Below are 24,430 nucleotides of genomic sequence, written 5' to 3' on the forward strand. Positions count from 1 at the left end.
CCCGAAGTGGGTGGTGGTGGTGTTAGAAAAAATCCACAGTTTCCCCAGCCTGTCGTAAAAGGCGACTAAAAGGGGCCCAACAGGCTCTTACTTGCGAGTGTGGATTGGCGACTACGGAGCCTTTAACTAAGTCCTGCATTGCCTACACTTTTGTCAGGCTTCTCATTTTCAACTATCATGTCCAACCTCCTTAGGTCAACTTTTTTTTTTTTTTTCCCCGACCCCTACGATGTTACGTGTGGAGGTCTAGGAAGTCTCGTTTTCACGCTCTTTGTGGCCTTTGTCTTTCTTTGGCAAATACCTTTATTTTTCGAAGTGTTGGACCCCTTCCATTTTTTCCCCTCTAACTAGTGTTAATATAGGATGGTTTACTTGATGACTGTACTTCCTATTAAAACTATAATCACCAACATCACCACTCTAAAATATGTAGTAAACAATGTTGCTATGCCCAGTTTGGTGATTTATTCCACATTCCCCTCAAGCATTCAGATCGCTGCATTCAAGCATTCAGACACCCTACTCCTTGTCTCTACCGATATCTGGTGAAGATTTACATCTCCTATTTTCAAGATACCGGTACTCAATTTATAGTACCGATAGTCAAGTAGCGAGAGAGTGGATTTAAGGCTGCGAGTCGTGAGAAACGCTTCTGTAGAGCATAGTCATAAATCATTAATACCATAGGTCTGTTGGCCAGTGAATTTTGTTACAGTTAATGGCCGTGTTATTTTGAAAACAATGTGTTTCGAAGTTTCTCTATTCCCGAGGAAATGTCTTAATTTGTATACAGATCCACAACGTAAGAACTGTCGTGTTTTTCTCTACGAGGGTGGGGTGGGGACGTCGGCGTGGCCGTTGGCTTCAAGCGATAGTCACAGCCCACAGAGAGTACTGTATTCTTTACTTCCTGTACTATAAATTTAGGAAAGGTGGGAGGTGGGCCTCTGAAGACATTATATATCTAAATGAAATACCGATCACGAAAGTGAATAACTTTAAATATCTAGGAATGATCGTCCAAACACATGGGAACGTTTTCACCCTCCATATTATAAAAGACAGGATTATAAAAGCTATCAGAGCAATACATGGCATTCAATACATAAACAGAATATCTCTCAAATCAGCCATGCAGATCTTCAGAGCCAAAATAACCCCAGTGCTAACATATGGATTAAAATATATAATATGGAACACCTCACAAAAAACAATTTGAAAGACATTGAAAGAGTGAAAACTAGGTACCGGTACATATCTGAAGAAAGTGCTATGCGTCTCGAAATATACACCGTCTTGTTTAACCTACGAGCTAACGAGAGAAAGTTTTTACTGCTATTATTACTACTACTACTACTAAGCAGTCTTCATTCCTCCCCTGAAGGGGGAAGCGGGCCTCTTAGACGGTAACGCCGTCTCTCAGGCGGGAGATTTGTTACGGAGAAGGTAAGGGGGTTCGCGACCGTGGCCTATACTAGGAACTCCCGGCATTCGCCTTAGTGCAGGTGAGTGGAAAACCATTCTCAGGATAGCCGACGGTTGGGGCCAGCCATGAGGTCCGGCCCTGTCCCGTCTCCCGAATGCAGAAGCGTAGAACCACAATAGAGCTGTGGCCACCCCTCCTCTGCTCGGTTGGCCGGCCAGAGTGCAGAGCTGTTGGACCACGGACCAGCCGTGGCCACTTGAGGGTCGAGACCCCGTCTGCATCTACCGACTGAAAGTTTTTACATAGAGGAATCCTTGAGAGGAACTACGCCATCAGCTGGAACTGTCATTTACCAAGGAGTATGAGAACCTCTTGTGCGACCTTAAACAAAATAAATCCCTAATATGGTCAGATTTTTACTGCACAGATGCCATGATATGGACAAAATGGACTAACGCCAACTACGAGCTGAGGCATACAGTTACACGATTTTCTGTCCACGGTTTGCACCACAAAATTTGTATACGAGAAACGATTTTCACGAGCCATTTCCAAAGTGTCAATGCAAACTATACCTCAAAGAGTGTGATGGATATCATGCGATGTTTTGTAGCAAAAGACTAGTCTCTCTGTCCAAGTTTTTTCGGAGTGAATTTCATGCATATTTTGTGCTATTTTTCTAAATACAATTTATGTTGGAGCGTAAGAGTTCAAATCGGCCGTGGGAGCCAACCAACATCACATGATCACTATCAGTGCGAATCAAATAGGCAGTGGCAGAACCATGCAGTTTTGAGCACGCTCCGATGCGCTTTTGTTTGAATAGGGCTGTAAAACCGAATACAACGAGCTGTGACGTCCCAGTCCTTGGTTTGCAGCTTCGCAGTCTAACTCGGATCGTGGGAGAAGTCTGTACTGAGCGTATTCATGACAAGATAACAGGTAAGGCTATACAAGTGCTCAGATGAACAATATTTTAAGTCTTCAGATAATAGTATTAGTTCGCTTCATGGTAATCGTACATTTGCAGTTGAGCTAAAATATTGCTTACCGGTAATTACAAGTCGCCTATAAACTTATCGCTGGTATAGGCCTAGGTATCTGTCAAATTGGTACCAATTGGAACTTACGGATATATTCCCGTAGTTGTGAAGTAGGTAATGTTATATTTAGAGAAATTACATCTGGAGTGGAAAAGTACTACGCGTATTTTCATTCCCTGTTCGGTTAATTACCGTATATTCGCTTTACACCTACCCCCTTCAAACTTTATTAAAATGAATCACACGTTCCCTTATGGAAAAATTGCGAAGGGCTACGTTACTTGTTTAAATATCGTACTTCAGTTAGGCCTACTTTCCGTTCTCGTAAATTTCTTTGTAAATGTTGATTCTCTGCTCCAACAGCGTCGTAATGTAAGACATTAAAAAGTATTTAAAGATCACTCGCGAATGGTCGCTAAAAATGTTGTGAAGTCATATAACGGCCCCAAAAATATTTTTTAAGGTACCGTTTTTGTATCTAGCACAATTTGGCCCCATTTTACTTATTAAACGGAAATGGGAAGTACGGTATACGGTTAGATCCCTGAACAAAATAGGCCTACTATTTGTAGCTATTAGACCGTTTCATAATGTGCGTGAAAACTTTTACGGCTTACGTACCGGTACACTTTCCTCTTCAGGATTACAGATTGACATCTTAATAAACACAACTCCTGACTTGCTCTTGTAATTAGCTCGTGCACTAATTTTAACGAGTGACGACTGATAGTATACCGGTATCGGAACACTTATGTGGGGCATGCAGTTTCGCGGTCTAGGTTAATGAAACTTCATTTCTTTAATTTGGTTTTTCGTACGGGCTTAATATTTACCTTTGTACTTGGTGTTAAAGAGTGCTTGAAATCGATTCCCTTGAAAAGTGTGACCAGATTTCGTCCGATATCCTTTATTTCGTCGATGCGCTAGACGACGATAGAAATACGTTGAAGATACGATGGAATATCATTGGCGTATGTTGGGATGAAGTCGTAAGCTACCACTAGACTTCAATTTGCTTTACGTCGCACCGACACAGACAGGTCTTATGGCGAGTGGGCATTTGCCTGATAAAATGGGAAACCACGGAAAACCATTTTCAGGGCTGCCGACAGTGGAGTTCGAACCCACTACCTCCCGGATGCAAGGTCACAGCTGCGCGCCCCTAACCGCACAGCCAGCTCGCCCGGTACCACTAGACTTAGGTTACCCCTTTTCGATAGTCGGTTTGGTGAATGTCAAGCCCTAAGCGTTCTGAGCTGCAGCCAATAGCCAACAGAGTAGCCTGCTGTATTGCCAGTGCTGATTCACAAGCTACTGCCCTGGCCTCTGTTACTGTCAATCAACACCCGATCAGTGGAGATAGTAGCCTAAGGTTTAGCAAATTAAAGTCCAGCTTGCCTTTGGTCTGATGGGGCCCGGTTCAATTCTCAGAATCAACCCCCTCGTACTCTTTAATTCCTCTGGCTTGGGAACTGGGTGTTTATCACGTCTTCGCCATTCATTTTATCCTCATTAGGTCACCGCCAAGCCTATACAGATGCCATGCACTATTATTAATAAATAAAAATTGTGAATTTTACTGCATTGCCAGCAGTGGTACCCATCGTTCACTGGTTTATTAGCTTTCTAATCTGGAGATCAGTGGTGGTTTCCGACCCATGATCACAGGTTCGATTCCAGTCAACCAAAGAGAACACTAAATCTGAAGGATTGCATTTCATTTTAGCAGATCTACCTATAAAAAGAAAACCGTATTATTCCTGTAACAGTAGGCCTGCAGTCTTTCTACAAGGATGTAGGAGCAAAAGGGAGTGAATGTCAGCACTCTGTTATCTAGTGATGGGCGAATGATACGCAAGTTCGAGCAGGCTCGAGCGGGCCCGATACGCTACGTATGTTCGATACGGTATCGAACCTGTTCGAACTCTTAGGCGACCCCACACACAGACTATGCGGAGCGCGGACGGACCAGTCGTCGTATTAGATTACTAGGTACACTCAGTGTAGGCCTATTTATGTGTGGAGTGGCGAACACGTTTTCTGTGAACGGAAAGAGCATTATTGTTTAATAGTTTTTTCTGGTACAGTAGTACGAACAACAGATTGGTAAAAGCAATTTTATGGTAAGCTATTTATTTCGTTAACATTTAACTTTGAATTTTACATTTTGTCCGCTCTTCAGAAATGCGTTTCTGTTTACCTTTGTCGTCTTTTGCAGGCTTTGTTAATCATTACTTTCAAGTACCGATAGTTAACATGTTTTTCGTATGCTACGAGTTATTTTCTCAATAACTATTCATACATCATTATAATAGACGAACTTATTACTTCAGACAGAGCAGACAATGATCGGTAGAAAAAGGTCATGGACTTGTAACTACTTTGAAGAGTTTTCAGACAAACGAGTAAAATGCACACGATGTGATAAAATATTTTTAAAAAAAACTATAGTAAAGATACATCGACGATAAGACACTTAAATTCATAATGTTCGTCCTTCGTCGAATGACACCATTCCAAATGAGGGGTAGACACCTCCACCTAAAACGACATCGACATATGAAGGTAAAATATCCTTAATAGGCTCCTTTTTGTTTTTCATGAATAGCACAGTGGACGGCCTGGACAGGGTCTACCCCAAGTTACTCTAATGTTGAGGTATACAGTTTATACCGATTTTACGTGCATAAGCATTACGTTATGAAACCATCAATTTATTCATTGATTGGCAATTAGTCCGCCTCTGTGGTGTAGTGGTTAGTGTGATTAGCTGCCACCCCCGGAGACCCGGGTTCGATTCCCGGCTCTGCCACGAAATTGGTACGAGGGCTGGAACGGGGTCCCCTCAGTCTCTGGAGGTCAACAGAGTAGAGGTGGGTTAGATTCCCACCTCAGCCATCCTCGAAGGGGGTTTCCGTGGTTTCCCACTTCTTCAGGCAAATGCCGGGATAGTAGGTAACTTAAGGCCACGGCCGCCTCCCCTCTTCCTTGTCGATCCCTTCCAATATTCCCATCCTCCAACAAGGCTCCTGTTCAGCATAGGTGAGGCCGCCTACATGTAAAACCTGGTATCTTTTGATGGCACATGCAAGGATGTAGGCTGGAAAAGTCCAGAGGTTGTTAGTTATGAGCATGTGTCGTGCAGTCATAACCATTTTCCTTGCCTTTGTCAGTTATTATGGGAATCAGTCCTTGTCACTGCCTGGTGCGGCTCGGATCCGCTAGCATCTGGGCTTTGGGCCACAGGTTAGTCCCTTGGTCCAGCAGCCAGCGGTCCCTAGTGCCAAGTCTCCTTTAAGGAGAAGGGGAGTAGAGCCAAGCCTTGCTTAGGGTAAGGGGCTTCTTTTTCGCCTGATGACGTCCCTTCTTTGCGGTGTTTGTGGTACACACTTCTCTGCAATCTGTAACTATGTACATACACCATTTACATTTATACGTTTCCCAGTAGAGTGCGGGTCGCTCTTCCGCTCTCATGCCCTGTAAAACAAGTAAACATTTAAACAATAGCTGCAGGGGTGGGTTTTCTGTCCACTCCCTTGTCACTGGTGGGAGGCGGGGGTGAATCGGGTCGTCTCTTACTATGGCTGTGTTGTCTTTGTCATTGTGTTTCTTCTCTCAATCCTCCCTCGCTTGGTTCCCTGTGGTGGCTAGATCTATAACATAATGTAGGATAAAGACGTGGACATGTACATGTATCCAGGTGTTTGCAGTGTGGTGTGCGTGCGTAATATTAAGTAGTAGTAAGTGTAGTAAATTGGTGTCAGCGTAGGTGGGGGTGGGGGTGGGGGGCTTTCGGACCTCCGGCCTCCTAACCCTGTGGCTGAACAGAATGTTTCGGTGTGGGGTATTTGGTGTATAGATCGACGTCGTAGCGCCCAATTCCACTGACTAGTGGGTTGATGTTATTGCCCCATGATTTCGTGTACATTCGGAGTGTTTGTTTTCGTATGTGTTGCCTTATCGAACTGACTTTCGCAATTTCGCGTAGATGGCGTATTGGTGTGTCAAACGGGAGTCTGGCCGCTGTTCGGATGCATTTATTTTGTATTAATTCCAGCTTATCCAGGTTCGTCATAGCAGTATGGCCCCAGGCAGGTGCTGCGCACGTTATTGGCCTAATTAAGGCCTTGCACATGTTAATTGCTACTCTCTTGTTAATTAGGATCTTTTATTCAGTACAGGTTAGAGCTGTGTCAGTCGTGCGTGTGTTTTCCGCTGGATGTCTTTAATGTGATGTAGCATGGTTAGTTTCCTATCTAGGACTACTCCTAGATATTTGACCTTGTCGTGCCATGCTATATCTTGATTGAATAGTTTGAGCGGTTTGATTTTGGCTGACCTGTCATCCGCGTAGAGGTGCGTGGTAGAAAGTTCCGCTGTCGGCATCTGACAGACCGAAGCCTAGCCAAATACTTAAGTCATATTAAAGTATTTGGCCTAGCATACCTATTCCCCCCCGGTCCCCGTTCCTATCCGGCGTTCAGCTGCAAGCCGTGCGAGGTGAGGCAAGGGGAGAGGGACGGAGAGCCTGGGCTGCGATATCTTTCTCCGATGCCTTACTCAGAAATACGAGCGATGTTTTCTCTCATTGCGTTAAAGATTTGTAAATGGAACAATGTGTCAGATGCTTATATTAGAATGTGCCACTGGAATGTTTTCCGTTCGTGCTTCAGACTAACTTTTCACGTTGTCAGAAGAATTAGAGATCCTGGGCGCTGCCTACGAGATAAGCAGAAATTCCGCTACCTTTGTGAAGTTATTTTTGCAGAATGGTATACAGGAATAAACAATTGTTTAGCACGTTAAACATCCTGCGAATAGAATGTTTACAATATTCTTTTCCTACCGTTTTTTCCCTACAGTTGTGGGGTCGCGGGTACGAACTGTCGCACATGTGGATCTGCCCTGTTTTACAGCCGGATGCCCTTCTCGCCAAGCTTATATGGAGGGATGTAATCACTATTACGGTACGTGTTTTCTGTGGTGGTTGGTAGTATAGTATGTTGTATGAATATGAAGAGGAAAGTGTTGGGACAAACACAAACACCCAGTCCCCGAGGCAGAAGAATTAAATATGAAATGCGCGATTAAACTCCCCGACGTGCCTGGGAATCGAACCCGGGACCCTCTGAACCGAAGGCCTCAAGGAGTCGGACGTTTACAATACTCTCGGCGGTAAATACAGAACCTCGTATATTTATAAGTACGCACCAAAAATGGGAATTATATACTCCGTACAAGCTGAATACAGAAATACACACCTTATATAAATATGTTTAAGGTCTACCTGACCTAAAAACTCTCTAACTCAACGTTTTGCTTCACTATTTCCATATACGTCAGTGTTAAAAAGTGGAGGATTAACCCGAAGTCTAGCGGCGAGTGGGAACTAGAACGTATTTCGCGCTGTGTGGGCTGCCATGCTTATTACCGATCACGTAGGCAACGTCCTTGGTATAACGAGGACTGGAAATCCCATCAACACACAGAGGAATCCACCTTTCTGTTGAACTAAAAAAAAAAGTATTTGCGATACCCAGTCAGGCTGAGGTCTGGAATATATTATATAGACTGTCAAGAGTCTAAAACCAATTATTTGAAATGAACGCAATATATTCACACGCAAAAAGACATTGCTGGAGTTGTGCAAAGTAAACCTTCTCGTAGTATAAAAAGGTAGATTTTTAATATGGCCTTTTTATTTTTTATTTCATTATCAGTGAATGCAAAGCTGTTCTAATTTGCTAATGTTCACGCATTGACAATCAATTTCACCGAATTCATGACCTTTTAAAATAAATCGTAGCCTAAGTCTGTACTCCCTGAAAGCAGTAGTGAGTACGGGGCGAAGGGGGAGGATTGCCCTCCCCTCACTTTGAAGAGAAAAATACACAATTGTATTATTTTAACCGCATGAAACTGGGAATTATTTAAAAAAAGCAATTGTTAACAAACCCTGCTGTCTTTTCAGCTGATTATTTCCTTTCATTTCTTTAATTATTAAGAAAAATACTTCGCGGAAATATGCACGAAATGCCGTTCGTCGCGGCTAGCAGCGTCACAGCAAGTATTAATAGTGGAGACTCGCGGAGCAATGTGTAGCATGCTCTGCAACGAAGGGTATCAGGTTATACAGTATTTTTGCCACTTCCCGCCCGCAATCTGGCAGTCTCACTCAATGTGTCTGTTACTTTGTTACTGTGCAGTCACATACTAAATGACATTTTAACAGCATAATCACGCTGTACTTCTATTTAATTGTAATTACATGAGAAATTATTGCTCCTTTAGTGAAAGTTTTATTGTATGTTACTATTACCGCACTAAGCCCGCCTGGTGGCTTTTAAGTCTCAACGTTCTGACACCGAGGTTAGCCGGTTCGAGTCTCGTTGGTGGAAAAATTTTCACTATCAGAATGTTGGCCGGCAGGGTAGAGGAGGTGGTGGTATACAATTTCTGATCGCTAGATTGTGTCAAAAGCCTGGATTGAATTCCAAAACCTCTCCGCGAGCGCATATGAAGCTGTTAGTGATTCGTCCGTCGGAGGAGAAATTAAGCCTTGAGCAGACCCCTTGGTGCTATTCGACAGGGGTAGGCCCTCCCTTCCTACTATCGTATATCACGTCATTCATTTCATCTCATTAACTCCTCTGAGGTTGACGCCAGGAAGGGCATCGGGTCATAAAAGATGGCCATGACAGATTCATCTAACCTCATACCTGATGCCGTAGAGAAACAGGACAAGGGTTGGATAGGTGAACACTATTATTACTGCACTGTCTGGCTCCATGGCTAAATGGTTAGCATGCTGGCGTTTGGTCACAGGGGTCCCGGGTTCTATTCCCGGCAGGGTCAGGAATTATAATCATCATTGGTTAATTCCGCTGGCACAGGCGCTGGGTGTGTCCTCTTCATTTCATCCTCATCGCGACGCGCAGGGCGTCAAATAAAAGAGCCTGCACCTGGCTGTCAACCCTCTATTCAAATTCACTGAGAGCATAAGGAAACCATTTCATAGCAATTTCTTTCAAATTTGATGTATACCCTCCCCTCCCCAATATCCCTTGTACTCGGGGACTCTTTGTTGTCTAGGCTATACATTTTTCTGCCCCCCACTTATAATTCCCAATCGCCACTACTGCCTGAAACATAGGTGAACGGTTCCAGGATTAATGCATATATTCTAAATAATCTATCTGCGAACACACAAAAACTGGAGGCTATTGCTAAGAAAAGCCCACTGTCTCAAAGTATTACTCGCATTCCGAATGTTTGCATACTGGTACTCGGTACTATGTTCAAATTCCCTTAGCTGTGAAAGTGTGAACTAGATAATATATTTACAGGTCGCGGGTAAAGAAAATTAGAGTTGTTCAGGTAGTTCGTTATATATACAAACTCCATTAAAGGAATCCTACGTTTCCTTGTGAAAATTGTGACACGATACGTCACAAGTAGAAGTGGTCTGTACGAAGCGAGAGGAATCTTCGAGGCAAGTTTTTTTTACGAACAGAATGCCAGGTTTATCCGAGGAGTTGGAGATGAAATTGATGTGATGTACGGTATGATAGTGTCTAGGTAAATGGCTAAGAGGTTAGCGTCCAGGCCCTTGGTCCAGGGGGTCCCACGTTCGATTGCTGGCTGGGTCGGGGATTACCATCTTAATTGGTTAATTCCCATTATTCAGCATTATTCATCATAGGGAGGGCCCCATCCTCATAGACACGCAGGTCTATATGGTGTCAACTTGAAAGACCTGCACCAGACCTTTTCGGAGGCCATTATAATAGGAAGGGAGCGGGTGAAACCCGGTACCGTACATTGCATACTCCAGTCGAATAGCACCAAGGTGTCTCCTCAAGGCTTACTGTCTCCATCTGATGGACGAATTGCTATCAAGTCATATGCCCTCACTCCATAAGAAGAACACTGCGGAGAGGTTTGGAATGGTATCCAGGCTTTTGGCACGCAATCTAGTGATAAATTGTATACCACCGCCTCTCCTAACCTGCCGGCCAATGTTCTGATGGTGAAAAGTTTTCTGATCAATGCAGGGTTGTCAGATACCTGAAATCAAAATATGGGACTGATGTACGATCGAGGAAATTAACGGGCTCATATTCTACAAGTTATAAACTTCGTTTCAAAAGGATATGCTTATAATGTTGACGTCATAGTGCAGTTTATTAAAGCATGCCTTAACATTTATACACAGACTGAAACTTACAGTACCGAGCTAGCTGGCTGCGCAGTTTGGATCATGTAGCTATGAGCTCGTATTTGGAGACAATGGGTTTCAGCTCCTGTCAGCATCCCTAAAGATGGTTTTCTGTCATTTCCCATTTTACACCAGGCAAATGCTGGAATCCTGCCTTAAGGCCATGGTCGATTCCAATCCTAGCCCTTTTCTATCCCATTGTCACCGTAATAGACTTGCCTATGTTGGTGCGCCTTAAAACAAATAGGAAAAAACTTAGGTTACTTAATTATTCATAGCAGTTCAATTGGAGGAAATCTGAGAGCTTGCACAGGACACGTGATTGTGATGAGTTTTTAAAATCTTGTCTTGAATTTCGTGCTTGCTTCATATTTATTTATTTATTTATTTATTTATTTATTTATTTATGTCTTGCCTTTTTCTTTGATTTTGACTGGAGTGGGATATTGACGATAAGTTCGTTTCAGTACATTTTCATTTCTCTGAAGAGCTGTTAAGTTTTTTGTCATTCTTAGGAATTTCATAAGTCTCTGCATGGCACTGAAGAAAAATGTACAGAAATGAACAGCTCAAATGTAATCAAGTCAACAGAACATATTTCTCACAGCCGACAATTTTATACCAACATGCGATGGACTCGTACTACCTTAGATAGCTGTCCGCTATTACGAGTTATTTTTGCCAGGATGGACGATCTGAGGATTGCAAAAAATAAATAAAAAAGCAATTTTTAAAATCTATGAACTCACACCAGATAAAGAAACCAAGGAGTGAAGGAATCTATCATCTCTGAAAGAAAGCTCATGGTACTTATCAGAGCTGGAAACACGGCGTATTTTTTTTTTTCCAGGTTCAAAATACGGGACAATTGTCACTATAAAATACATAGTATTTAATATTGATTTGTTGCTTTTATATTTTGTTTTGCATTTTGGGCTTCTTTTAATACTTTTTGAATTTATATTTTTTACCACTGGAACATACAACACACAATAAATGTATAATTAAAATCACACATCAATTTTGAATACTCAATATATAAACTAAATTTACAGTAAGTTATTACATCAATTCAAGAATTTCTTAAATTGAAATGGAAATAAACAATGAAGTATGGTACAGCACTGAAAAATAATGCTACATAAAACTGAAATTTACTAAACCAAATTATGAAATGCCTTTACTTATTACAGCGTCACTATTTGCCCATGTAATTTTTTATATTAACCCTTGAGTCTCAATTTTTTTTCTTCTGCAAAATCCTTTTTTGTGTTTGTCCCTAACAATTGCTCTTAAGTGTGAGTTTTTGATTTTGCATTCCTCAGGCCCCCTGTTTATGAGAAACAGGCAGGTGCCATATAGCACCGTTAGGCACTCCTGTAGTCAATAGATGCAATGCTTACTTAGCTGTTGCAGTATTGGAAGAACTTGGCTGCCATTTACTCAGTGTGTTATATTTATAAGTGGAAAGGATATTATTATTATTATTATTATTATTATTATTATTATTATTATTATTATTATTATTATTATTATTATTATTATTGATTTGTTACATACAACTAAGGTGTGCATTTGAACTTATTAGCACTTTTTTTTCTTCTCTTCCCAATATCTGTTTATCCTCTTGCTGTGTTCCATTTAACCTTCAGTCCATCCTGTATTTAGTCGCATGGGCTTTACAGAAAATTTCTTTTTGTGAATTAAGGTTCTCAATTTCATTCTATCTTCAATGATTTCTTCATTAATGCCAATTTCATTTAGGTTTTCACTGATTTCTTTTAGCCATTTATTGTAATTTTTCATTTAAAATTTTCTTTGTGAGCCTGTTATTATCCATTCTATATTAGTGACCACAAAATTGTAATCGCTGTGTCCTGATTGTAACTTTTTTTTCTGTACCGGTAACTTCATAGATTTAATATGATTTTATCAAAATTCCATTTTTGCATTTCGGTTCTAAGATTTTTCTGAGGATTTGTTTTTCCAATCATCTTTATTCCAGATCTATCAAAACTTACACTAGTTTCAGATGCATGAAGTGATGTTTTAATTACTATGTTATGCCATAATTTTGCCTTTTTTGATACATTTTTTATCTGTTCCAGGTAATTATTATTATTATTATTATTATTATTATTATTATTATTATTATTATTTACATCGTTATGCCCTACTCAGGAGCACAGTTGAACCTGCTTAGCTGATGTATTGGCCTTCTTTTCCTCCCAAAATCTCTTCATTCTCTTGCTGAGTTTCTTCCTTTGTTCTTCTGTCCAAGTTATAGTAGCTCTGGTGTTGGGTTTGTCTTCAAAGTGGTGATTGTCGATTTTGGTTCTGAATTTACATCTGTCCTGTACAATGTCTTCTGAGATGTTGATTTCCTGGAGATCTGTTTCATTTTCACGAAGCGAGCTGTTCTTGGTTTTACACAAAAGGGCCAGGTTGAAAATTCTTTTAGTTAGCCTGTTAGTGTTAATTCTGATAATGTGTCCATAACATTTCAATCATCTTTTCCGAAAAGTGAGAAATTTTTTTCAGAATGACATATCTCCTGGGATTTTTTTCTCCATATTCCATCTATACAAACTGGGCCAAACATTTTTTGTAAAATTTTCCTTTCTTGTTTCTCAATGTCTTTAGTTAAAGGTTATTGTTATTATTGTTATTATTGTTATTATTATTATTATTATTATTATTATAGTAAATCGAAATTTACTACAGACCGATTGTTTTTCAAAACACACTCACACATACTCAATCTTATCCAGAAACTTACCAATTCTATTCTAACATACTAATGTGATATAGATGTTGATTCCCATAGGGAACCTGAAATATTTGTCCCGAATGAGTAAATTTATAATACCAATATAAATGGTGTGTTACTGGACATTATAAATTTTCCAGCTAACTCATTCCTGGTTGCCAGTGTTTTGCCCCAGTGTGCTAAGTTGGACTCATCACAGTATGCACTAGCCATGCGTCTTGGGTGTGCTATTTATAAACTGATGAGCCCAACTTAGCACACTGGGGCGAAATGCTGGCAACCAAGAATGAGTTAGCTGGAAATTTATGTCCAGTAAGGACCATTTATATTGGTATTATACTAATATGTTACAAGGAATGGAGACAAAATCTGAAGTGTCCACAATTAGGGAGCAAGCATTACTGCTTGCGAACATGAAACTTGCCAGAACATTGCACACAGTCCTACTTGACACTTCAAACACTTGGGGCATGTCTGGGAGCTACATTCTTCGTGTGCACATTTCCATCTGTTCAATAGATTAGAGTTCTTTGAAATCATTTTCAGATAATACTCAGTAAACAATTGATAGGTAATCTGCCAACTGGTAGACAGACCTAAATGCAGATGAATGATCGGTTGAGTTACCCTACTTTTCAAGACTTTGCTTAGGTACTCACTCTCTTCAACCATGGCACCCTCAGCTTCATCTCTGCCCTGTCGCTGACCTCCAGACAACACAACTTCAGCTTGTGCCCGTAATTGCTCCCCAGACAAGTTATCTAGATCATCTCCAAGCAGATGAATAGCTATTTGTAGAGTAAGAGCACTCCGAAAACATGAGGGGAAATATAACAGACCATAAGTTATTTTATTGTGTACATATTGTTGGATATTAGTAAGAATAATGTTCTACAGTTTGAAGACAATTAGGAATGCTGTATAGAATAAAATTGATATTTCTGTCAGATAATGGGCATACAATATTGTTTATAGAGAAAAAATGTGGGAAAACCTGGAAAGAAAAGGATGTGGAAGGCAATCAAGGGAATTGGTGAAAGCAATGTGTAAGAATTGTTTTAGTTGTGTCCAGACTCCAGTGGGAAGAACAGATTGGTTTAGAAACCAAACTGGACTAAGACAGGGAAGTGTATTGTCTCCACTTATGTTTATAATGGTTATGGATGAAATTCTAAAGGAAACAAAGGCAAGATATGGGGATCATATGAAAATATTGTTTGCAGATGACATAGTGATCTGGGGAGTCAACAATATAGAAGTCCAAATTCATCTAGAGGCTTTAAATGAAAAGATTGAGAAATATGGTATGAATATCAGTGGGGAGAACAAAACAATGGTGATAAGAGGAGAAAGAAAAGGAATTGTTAGTATCAGGGGATAACATCTTGAGGTTGTTGAATACTTGAAATATTTGGCAAGTGAAATAATGCAAGGTTGGATAAGGAGATCAGCAGAAGGGTACAAGCAGGAAATATGTTCTACCAGAATGTAAGGAACCTGGTGTGGAACTGAAGTTCCTATGAGATGTAAAGCGATATTATACAAGATGTACTATACCCCTATATTAATGTATGCATCAAAGACTTGGACTTTGACAGCAAGAGATGGGAGTAAAATTCAGGCCAGTGAGATGAAGTTCCTGAGGAGTATGGTAGGGAAGACAGGGAGAGGCAGAGTAAGAGTTAAGGTCAGAAAAGAGAGGTAGAAAAGCAGAGAAAGGATGGAGAAGAATAAATTGAGATGGTTTGGACATGTTATGAGGATGGAGTAGGGAAGGATACAAAGTGTTGGAGGCTAAGATAGAGGGGAAGAGGGAGGCCCAGAGCATGATGGATGGACTGTGTCAAGAACAGTATAAGACTGGACTGGAATAAAATTACTGAAGAGGAGTGGTGGAAAGAGACGCAAGGGTGAAGTGCCATCAATACCCTGAGCTAGCAGGAGCTGGACAAGGGGAAATGAAAATCATGAACAGGCAATTACACAGAAAATAACAGTGGCTCATTGGTATGAAACTCCTAGCAGTCCCAAACGACATACGACATTTTTCAAGTCGTGTACAAATAAGGGTAAAGTGTATTGCAGGCTGACACTAGGAGATACCAACATATTCTAATATGTACAAATGAAGAAATGCTTAGAACACCATACTTGTCAGTCCAGGAGTCATTGAGGCAAAGAAAAATAGTGTTCAGTTCATTGTCTCAAATCAAGTTTCTATGGTATTGGCAGGGAAACACTTAGGTGGGAATCTAACAAGAGTTGTAACCACCACATTAATCATTTAGTTTCTCATAGGAGTTTAGGAAAAATAATGAAGCATTGCCCAACAGTGCCAAATGGCATGTATAGGCACTCGAGGGTTAACACACAAAAATAACTCGGAACTGATTTTAGTGCTCTACTTCGGGGTTTGCATGTGCACAGCCCAGACAGGAGGCAACTCTGTTCTCTGCAAACTTAATTTGAAGTGTTCATACATTGTTCTGGTCTTCATTCTTTTTTTCTCTTCCACAGTAAGCACATTCCCTGATATTGCAGATCTTGGTTCATTACTGATTCTAGAAACTCCTGGAGACTAATTTTGATGCCCTGGGGAATGCATGCAAGTGATACTCCATTGTAGTCTCTGCATAATTCTGCAGAAAGTCTTCAGAAACCGTTACTGGTTCGTCTTGTTGACTTTACATGGGAGAATCACGCAACTGTTTATACTGCCAATATTTAGAAGGGAGTAGAACTGTTGGTGACAAATGGTTGTTGACTCTTGAAACAGAGTGATTGCCTTTTTAACTCTGATATCTACTCCACCCTTCATAAGGTTGTTACATGTAAATATACTGTGGCATCGTCTGTTGAAGAATCACTTCTTCATACATGGAAGAATATAATTAAAAACTTTTTGTAATGAGTAATATGAAAATTAGCCTTTCAAAGACTAAATTGGTGTCAGTACATAAAAAACCTAAGTGAAATGAATGTCGGGTAGTTAGGAAGTGTTCTTCTGGGATGTTAGGATAGTGAGATTGCACTAAAAGTAATGCAGTGTGTTATGATACAAACTATATAATTCATACTGACATTTGTTATACATGAAATTAGGTGAAATGGGTCCATTTATTCAATGAGAAATATAACTATATTTGAAAAAAATCTGTTATTCTCATCAAGACATTAATTAATGGAATTAGTTTCAATTATACATGGGTTGTCCTTAGCCATTATGTAGTCAAAATTGGAACAGTTAAAAACATTCAAATATACAAAACGTCTGAAAGATTATAACATTTTCAAACTGAGCCTGTGATGAAAAATATCTTGAAGATTGATACCAATGTCCACCAGTCGTATTATCATTACCATTATTAACAAATACATCGCAATTGGGAAATATCCCCGTGGCAATGATCACTTACAGTACGGTAGTGTGATAATAAAGTAAAGTTAAACATAATTACCCAACAAGTACAATGAGCAATTCCATGGAAAGAATATATTACAGGAAATACTACTAGTTTAACATTCTAAATTGGTATGATGGCATGTAACTCAAACCCGAAAATTTTTCCTTGGAGTCAGTCATGGACAAGCTGGCTGGTGATCAGAGGGTGAGATTCAGATGTGTCAAATTTTTTTATCATTCTTTGCTGCTATCTCCCGACGGATGTCAGAAAGTGCAACCCCAGCAAGGCAATACAGTTTTTGCGCAGGCAACCAGTGATGATTCGACAAATCTCGTTAAAGAGCAACCACCTGTTTGGTATGACATAATCTATACCACACCGGGCATGTATTTTTGGCAGCAAAATAACAGCACTAGTGAAGATGTCCTCAGGGTGCTTGGATATGCACCCCATGTGGTACTTATCAGTTTCTGCACCACATTGTTCCGAGCTGACACTTTCTGCTTGATATTGAAGCAGTGCTTCTTAAAGATGAGAGCACGATCTGAACTCGCTCCCAAGTACTTTGGTGTTGCACGTTGGTCAAGATAGACTCCTTCCCAGGAGATATGGAGTGTCTAGAAGCTTCTGTTCTTAAGATGAAAGGTGCATACTAGTCTTGCTAGGATTTGGTTTCAATTGATTCTCCCTTTAGCAGGTAGAACGTTCTTCCAGAGCATCAGACAGCTTTTGCTCAACGCTCTACAACTAGCTTGTGCAATAGTAGCATGGTCGTATATGAAACTTTCCATTCCTTCTGGTAGAGGCTGGTCATTCGTGTAAACATTAAATAGGGATGGTGCAAGGACACTTCCTCACGGTAAGTCATGCTTCGGGGATCTCCACCTACTTCTTTCCCCTCTGAAATTCAACACAAATCTATTTTGAAGGAGGCCTCATACCATGCAAGTGAGTTGATAATCTTTGGTGATATTATACAGTTTCTGCAGGAGAAGTCTGTGGTTGACTGTATCGTAAGCTGCCAACAAGTTGATGAATATCACCACTGTGTTTTATTTTCTCTCGAAACAGTCTTAAATGTTGTCAGTTTCGGGACTTGTGATGTGTAGCTTTTCCCCGTCCTAACTCCAGCTTGCTGAGATATAAGGAGTGGCTCTAGTACTCCCGTTAGTTGGTGAAGTGTCTTTCTAGCACCTTAGACATACCATAACAAGGATATAGATCGATAAAGGATCGTCCCGATCTTTGTCTGGTTTACGACCAGCAACGACTCTAGCTTTCCCCCATATTTTTGGGAGTTTACAGGACTGAACACAATTGTTCATTAACTCGGTTAGCCATGTAATTGTTACAGGACTAATGTTCTTAATTTGTTCAATGCATATCATCCAAAAAAGCTGCTTTACCATTCTTGCACTTCCTCAGTACTGTTTCTAATCGCAAAATAGTGAAATGTAGATAAGTTTGTATGTTTGAATCAGCGTGCTCGGCTAGACAGACCGCTACTCTATACCCTACCCACAATTCTCGCTGTCCAACAGCTGATTTGAGGCCACCCTGACATATGCTTATAGTCGTTGTTGGGACCTGTGGTTGTTTGTATATAATGGAAATCAACATAGACAAAGTTATTCTTTTTTTTTTTTTCCTATTTGCTTTACGTCGCACCGACACATATGTCTTATGGCGACGATGGGGTAGGGAAGGCCTAGGAATTGGAAGGAAGCGGCCATGGCCTTAAGGTACAGCCCCAGCATTTGCCTGGTGTGAAAATGGGAAACCACAGAAAACCATCTTCAGGGCTGCCGACAGTGGGGCTCGAACCCACTATCTCCCGATTCCTGGATACTGGCCGCACTTAAGCGACTGCAGCTATCGAGCTCGGTCGAAGTTATTCTTGCGTTGGAAGAAAAAAAAAATGGAATATGTGATATTAAGCCCTTTTCCTTGCTTCGTTGGGGAGGTTGGTGAACTGCTGTGTGCTTTCAACATGTTTGCAACGAGTATCATTGTTGCAAAAACCTATAAGGAGTAATCTGATTCCATGTGTATCATCCTTTGTTATACTGATTATCCTTTGTTTCACTATAACAATGATATTCTATTGCCTTTATTGACTCAGGATCAATGCAGGAATTACATTATTTCTCTTAATGCCGTTAAATCATTTTCATGACTTGCTACGCAGTTACTTATGGAATAGAAGGGATCAGTGGCGCGGTCCCTCGGTGAGTGAACCCAGCATGCACTGCAGTCCTGCGTAGCGAAGTGTGCCAATTCATACATGCAAACTGTTTTCTGTAGTTTGCATTAATTAATTTCCTAAACATGTTTTGGCTATTGTGTAGATCTTGGCTCATTTAACATATGTGCAAAATTTATGCAAGATCCGCAATTTCCTGGTTCGAGTCCTTCCCTTGTTAGAGATAAGTTTGTCTGGTACTGAACAGAATGTAGCTCAGTTAGTAGATACATTAAACAGAAAATGCAGTTCTGGAGAATTTCTAGTTGGGACTTAGTGGAGATCAAGAATTTGCTGATCTTGTTTTATGGGTTTTTTCCTAATTTTGTGGAATGAAATGCAGACTCTACTCTTTAGATAGTATACTGGCCTGAGGATTATAGTTTAATAGCCTTTCTTTGGAACAATTTTTCTCATACTTTGTTAGAAGTTAGATAATTTTCTTATGGGAGAAGAGTTTCTTATTATTGCATGTCATGTATTCTTGAGTCAGCTTTGTAGGTATGACTGATTGGTTGTTTCTTGTATTTTCTAGGTAAGCTGGACATTGAAGTTGGAATGTTCAGCTCTGTCCATTTCTGGTAGAACAAGCAGGTCGGAGAAGACTGGAAGAGGCAGTGGCGTCAGCACTTTCCACCCGTACTCCACAAGCTCGATCACCGTAGCTTCAAGTTTTCTGTGCTGTTCACATGTTACTTGCAACAAGTTACGATGGGAAATCATTCCTCTGTACAGAAACAGGTCTGTTACTCCATTTTGATTTTTAGAAGTAGCTCTTTACTTTTAAGGCCTCGGATAGTTTCTTCCAGTTTGTTTTTAATATATCATACATAAACTAGTTTGTTCTTGTTTTAATGACAGAATGGGGGTTAGGAGTGTAAGCATCTGTTACCTGCACATTAAATTTACTCATGGCCATATATTCTCTGTATTAAACTACTGGGTCTTTTTTAAGCTTTGGTTACAGCACCACTTGGAGCAGAGCACGGCTGGTGCAATGACACTCGGTCACTAGCCGGTACGAGCGGCTTTACTGCCCACTACATTGCGACAATTCACATTTATAAAGTTATTTCTAGTGAAACTATTATTCTAAAATCTACCTGGCATTACAGTTCATGTTCAAAATGTTGCCCCTTACCTGTTGAACATGCCAGACTCCTCATAAACAGGTTTGCTGCAGACACTTGGCGAATCTCAGCACTTGTGATGTTCTCTTGTGCGAGGGGTTTCCACATACTTTCCTTTCAGCATTCCATACAGGGATTAAAATCAGGAGATCTAGATCCTTAAAATTCTAATTCTAGAAAATTAGAAAAATGTGACTGGTCAATTTTAGCCACCACCCTTCAAATATTCAAATTTTATAAATATTGTTCCATTTATAATTAAAAATTTCAGAGAAATAAAACAATTTGACCTTTTTATTCCTATCTTTAGCAATCATGTCTCGGATAAAAAGAATTCTTAATTTATAATCTCTTTAAATCCCCCTGAAAGTAGGTCTTTCTTTCTGCATCCTTCAGCCCCACCTTAGAAACCCCTTCTCTCCTTCTCCCCTCCCAACCCTCACCTCCTCATCCCTTCCCCACCCCTCCCTTCTTTACCTCCTCTTCCCTCCCCCCTCCCTTCTTTACCTCCTCTTCCCTCCCTTCTTTACCTCCTCTTACCTCCCCCCTCCCTTCTTCACCTCCTCTGCTAGTCTTCCTATCCACTTTTTTTGTTTGCATGGCTTGCCTACTTCCTCCAGCAAGTCATTGCTTGTTCTACATCAGACATTAAAGGAGAGTTTCATAAATAATTTTTCTCCTTTTTAATTTATTTTTTGTATGTTTATTCATTCCTAATTCTGGCTATCATTTCCACATTTATTTTTATGCCTGAGGTCCTAAGTCAGCTTAAAGACATCATATTATGACATAACCATAATTTTTATTATGTTTTTTAATATTATAATTATTCATGCAACATTCTTTGTCTGGTATACGTATGTTTTAGTTATCACATAATCTGTTTAATTATATTTGGCTGAAGATGACCACCAAGTGGCTGGAACTAGTCCCAAGAATGTAATATCATTTACTTCATATATTGTATTAAGGTCAGTTTACTTATAATTGCACTTCAATACAGAACAAAAATGAAATTTATAGCTTATAACCCCTCCTACCCTGCCGGGCAACATTCTGACGGTGAACATTTTTTTCTATGAAGAGGACTCAAACTGGCTCGCCATGGTGTCAGACCGTTTAGACTCTAATGATCACGGCCACCAGGTGGGCTAAATTTTTTAATTACACATGAGGTACAGTGAAATGAAAAATACTATAATTATTAGGGAAAATACAGGACATTGATCTTTCTTGCCAGTCAGGCATCTTCTGCAAACTGTCACTTTCATCTTCACTCAGAATATAGTCTAGAATTAATGCTTGGTAGAACGCCTCCACATTGGGGTTAACCAAAATGTTTTAGGTGTAACAAGTCCTCTAACTTTGCTGATTTTTTTTTTTTTTTTTTAAGCAATGGTCCATTGTACAACCTTTTTAGTTATGTAGGACCTGCGGTTTTTGTTCTGTTTTTCTTCTTTGGAACCACAAACTTAATTGAAACTTCCAAAATAAGTCCATTCATGTAAAATAAAAATTGCCTGATGTTAGTCTATTTTCACTATTCTGACTGCTCTTGTTTGCATAGCACATTTTGGTTTGTACAACTGTGACAAAAACTCTGTCCAGCTATGAAAGTGGAGTCCATTACCACAGTTTACTACTTTGAAAGCCGAAGGTTTTGTTCTGCTGCTTCTAAGCAAATCTCTCCAGTCATCTGGTTTCTCGGTGTAAGGTTACAATAATGTACATATACAGTATGTCAAATGATGTACACTGTATCTTTTGTTGCCTTCTTCATTCAGCAAAGGTTGGCGGTCATCCTAGAGATTACAGATTCTTTGTTTGCCACATGAAATAGTGTGTATCTTGTTCGTACCAGTCTCGCGTGTTATGCAACCAAACTGCCATGATTGTATGTGCAATCTACAGGGTTATTCAAAATGATTGTCGGGGTTACAAAAACTCATAACTCACAGTGCAATTGACGCAGGAATATGAATCTTGTTTTATTGTGTACTGTAACTCGTAAAGTTATTTTGACATACAATACAAATGCTCGATATGTGCACCTTGTCACTCTACACACATCTACTTGATAGTCCATCTCTTCCCACACACGAGTCAACATAGCAGCGGTGATGCTTTCGAAGGCGGCTTGGATGCACTGCTTCACTTCCTGAATATCCACCGGTAGAGGAGGAACAAAACATGATCTTTAACATATCCCCACAGGAAGAAATCTCATGGTGCAAGATCTGGTGAACGTGGTGGAAAGGGTGAGAGCTTCAGATCACTTTCCGTCCCATCCATCTTTGTGGGAGTTCTTGACGCAATTGTAGGCGATATGGTTTTTACCTTTAGGCGCATTCGTAACACACGCCATACTGTGGTTTGAGGAACTTGCAGTTCCCTGCTACATCTCCTTGTTGATTTCTTAGGACTACGGAGATAAACGCCCCTAATTCGATTCACATCCACTTCTGACACAGCGGGACGCCCACTGTTTTTCCCTTTGCACAAACAACCTGTATCCACAAATTGTGCATACCATCTCCGAATAGAGTTGTTGGAAAGAGGCTCCTTCCCGTATTTTGTCCGAAAATGGCGCTGGACTCTGGTAATGGATCGGTGTTGATGAAATTCAAGAGTACAAAAAGCTTTCTCCTTATCACTAACCACCATTTTGTTAAACACTGCTATTACTGACATCTTGTGGTAACTTATGTACTACAGTTGATGCAAAGCAAAACTTTGAGTTTGTCTGACCATTAATGCAACAATAAAAATGGTACGTTTTCCACGTTTTCGAAAAAAAAATCACGAAACCCCGACAATCATTTAGAATAACCCCTTACTTTCTCTTGCAGAACAGGTTGCAAAAGTTAATAATTCTTGCCATGCATGATGTGTCCAACTTCCACTTCTTAATTGTCAGCAGAACTTGTCTGTGGTCCCATATTCTTCAAAATGAAAGCATTTGTAACCTTTTCCATCCATGAGATACGAAGCATTTGCACAAGTTTGGAGTGAGTGTCTGTCTATCCATATCATAGAAAAGTGTTGAAAACATATCACATGTGAAGCCTGAGCCTATTGCTGAGGTGTTTATTGGCCAATAACTTCTTCAATCCGTTGAAAGTGTTCTGAGCTTGTTTGATTCTACCACAGACTTCTTGTGAGAACTCCCATTGAGAATTTAGAAGACATTCAAGGTATCCCTAGGTTTTTACTCATTCAATGTTTTCATCAACCCATGCTAGTTATGCATGAAACCAGAGTACACCAGAAAAATGCATACAGTCCTTATGGAACAAACACTTATTTATTTGAAATATTGATCACAAATGTAGGACTGTCTTCAGATCTTGATCATCCTCCATATACGAATGTCTGCGTATTGGGAACACAACTTTTACACTATCGAGACTGTTCTCGTGAACTATGTACGTAGGTTCAGTTCTGTGTGAACTGAACAGCTGTAATAGTGGTGTGGAGAAGCACAGGACATTCCAGGAACCATTAATGAACAAGGGGAGTGTGTATGTGAGGATCTTCAGAAGGCAGAAGTATTCAATTCATGTCAGCGCTTTCCGGGCTTGTAGGCCGTGGTCCAGGAGCGAGTGAATGTCCCGACGTTTCACCGAAGACTGCGTTCGGCATTGTCAAGGGTTCCGACTGACTTCGATAGCAGCGAAGCTCTCAGTGGAATGAAGTGCTGTTGTAATTCCACCTACTTATATAGTGCAGGATACGGTACGCTGCTCGCCTATTGGCCGCTATGGTGAGGGGCGGTCGCTGATTGGCTGTTCTTCGGCCAATGGTTGAAGCGGTAGGGAGCCCGATGTACACTGACCTGCCTTGGCGGAGACAGGCAGGCGATCACCCGTTGCTTTCTTCCGGTCTGCCGCGGCTATCGTGTCCTTCAGGGTTGGAGCTTTCAAGACAGGAAACCAGGCTTTGTTTACCCGTTCAGATTCCTCCTTACGGTTGAAGCTGTTGGTATGCTTTAGGATTTCAATGGCTTCCCTCTGTAGCCGGGCGTGATAAGACACAGTAGTTGACAGTACTTCGGTGTTGTTGTATGTCATGGCCTGCTAGCAGCGAGTGTTCAGCGAATGATGATCTATCTGTCTGTCCCAGCCGGCTATGTCTGTTATGCTCCTTCAGTCGTGTGGCGATGCTGCGTTTGGTAGTCCCTATGTATACCTGGCCGCA

At 40.6% G+C, this 24,430-nt stretch overlaps 1 long non-coding RNA gene across 1 annotated transcript in view; it reads left to right on the forward strand.

Annotated features, from left to right (window-relative positions):
- The first annotated feature begins 2,295 nt into the window (after positions 1-2,295).
- The window catches only part of LOC136882233 (uncharacterized), a 40,930-nt gene continuing 18,795 nt past the window's right edge, over positions 2,296-24,430 (forward strand). Inside the window, exons 1-2 of the long non-coding RNA XR_010861121.2 lie at positions 2,296-2,368; positions 19,639-19,844. This is a non-coding gene — a long non-coding RNA (uncharacterized lncRNA). The remainder of the gene's footprint in view (positions 2,369-19,638; positions 19,845-24,430) is intronic.

This window comes from Anabrus simplex, chromosome 10 (genome assembly GCF_040414725.1).
Source record: "Anabrus simplex isolate iqAnaSimp1 chromosome 10, ASM4041472v1, whole genome shotgun sequence".
NCBI classification, from domain to species: Eukaryota; Metazoa; Arthropoda; class Insecta; order Orthoptera; family Tettigoniidae; genus Anabrus; species Anabrus simplex.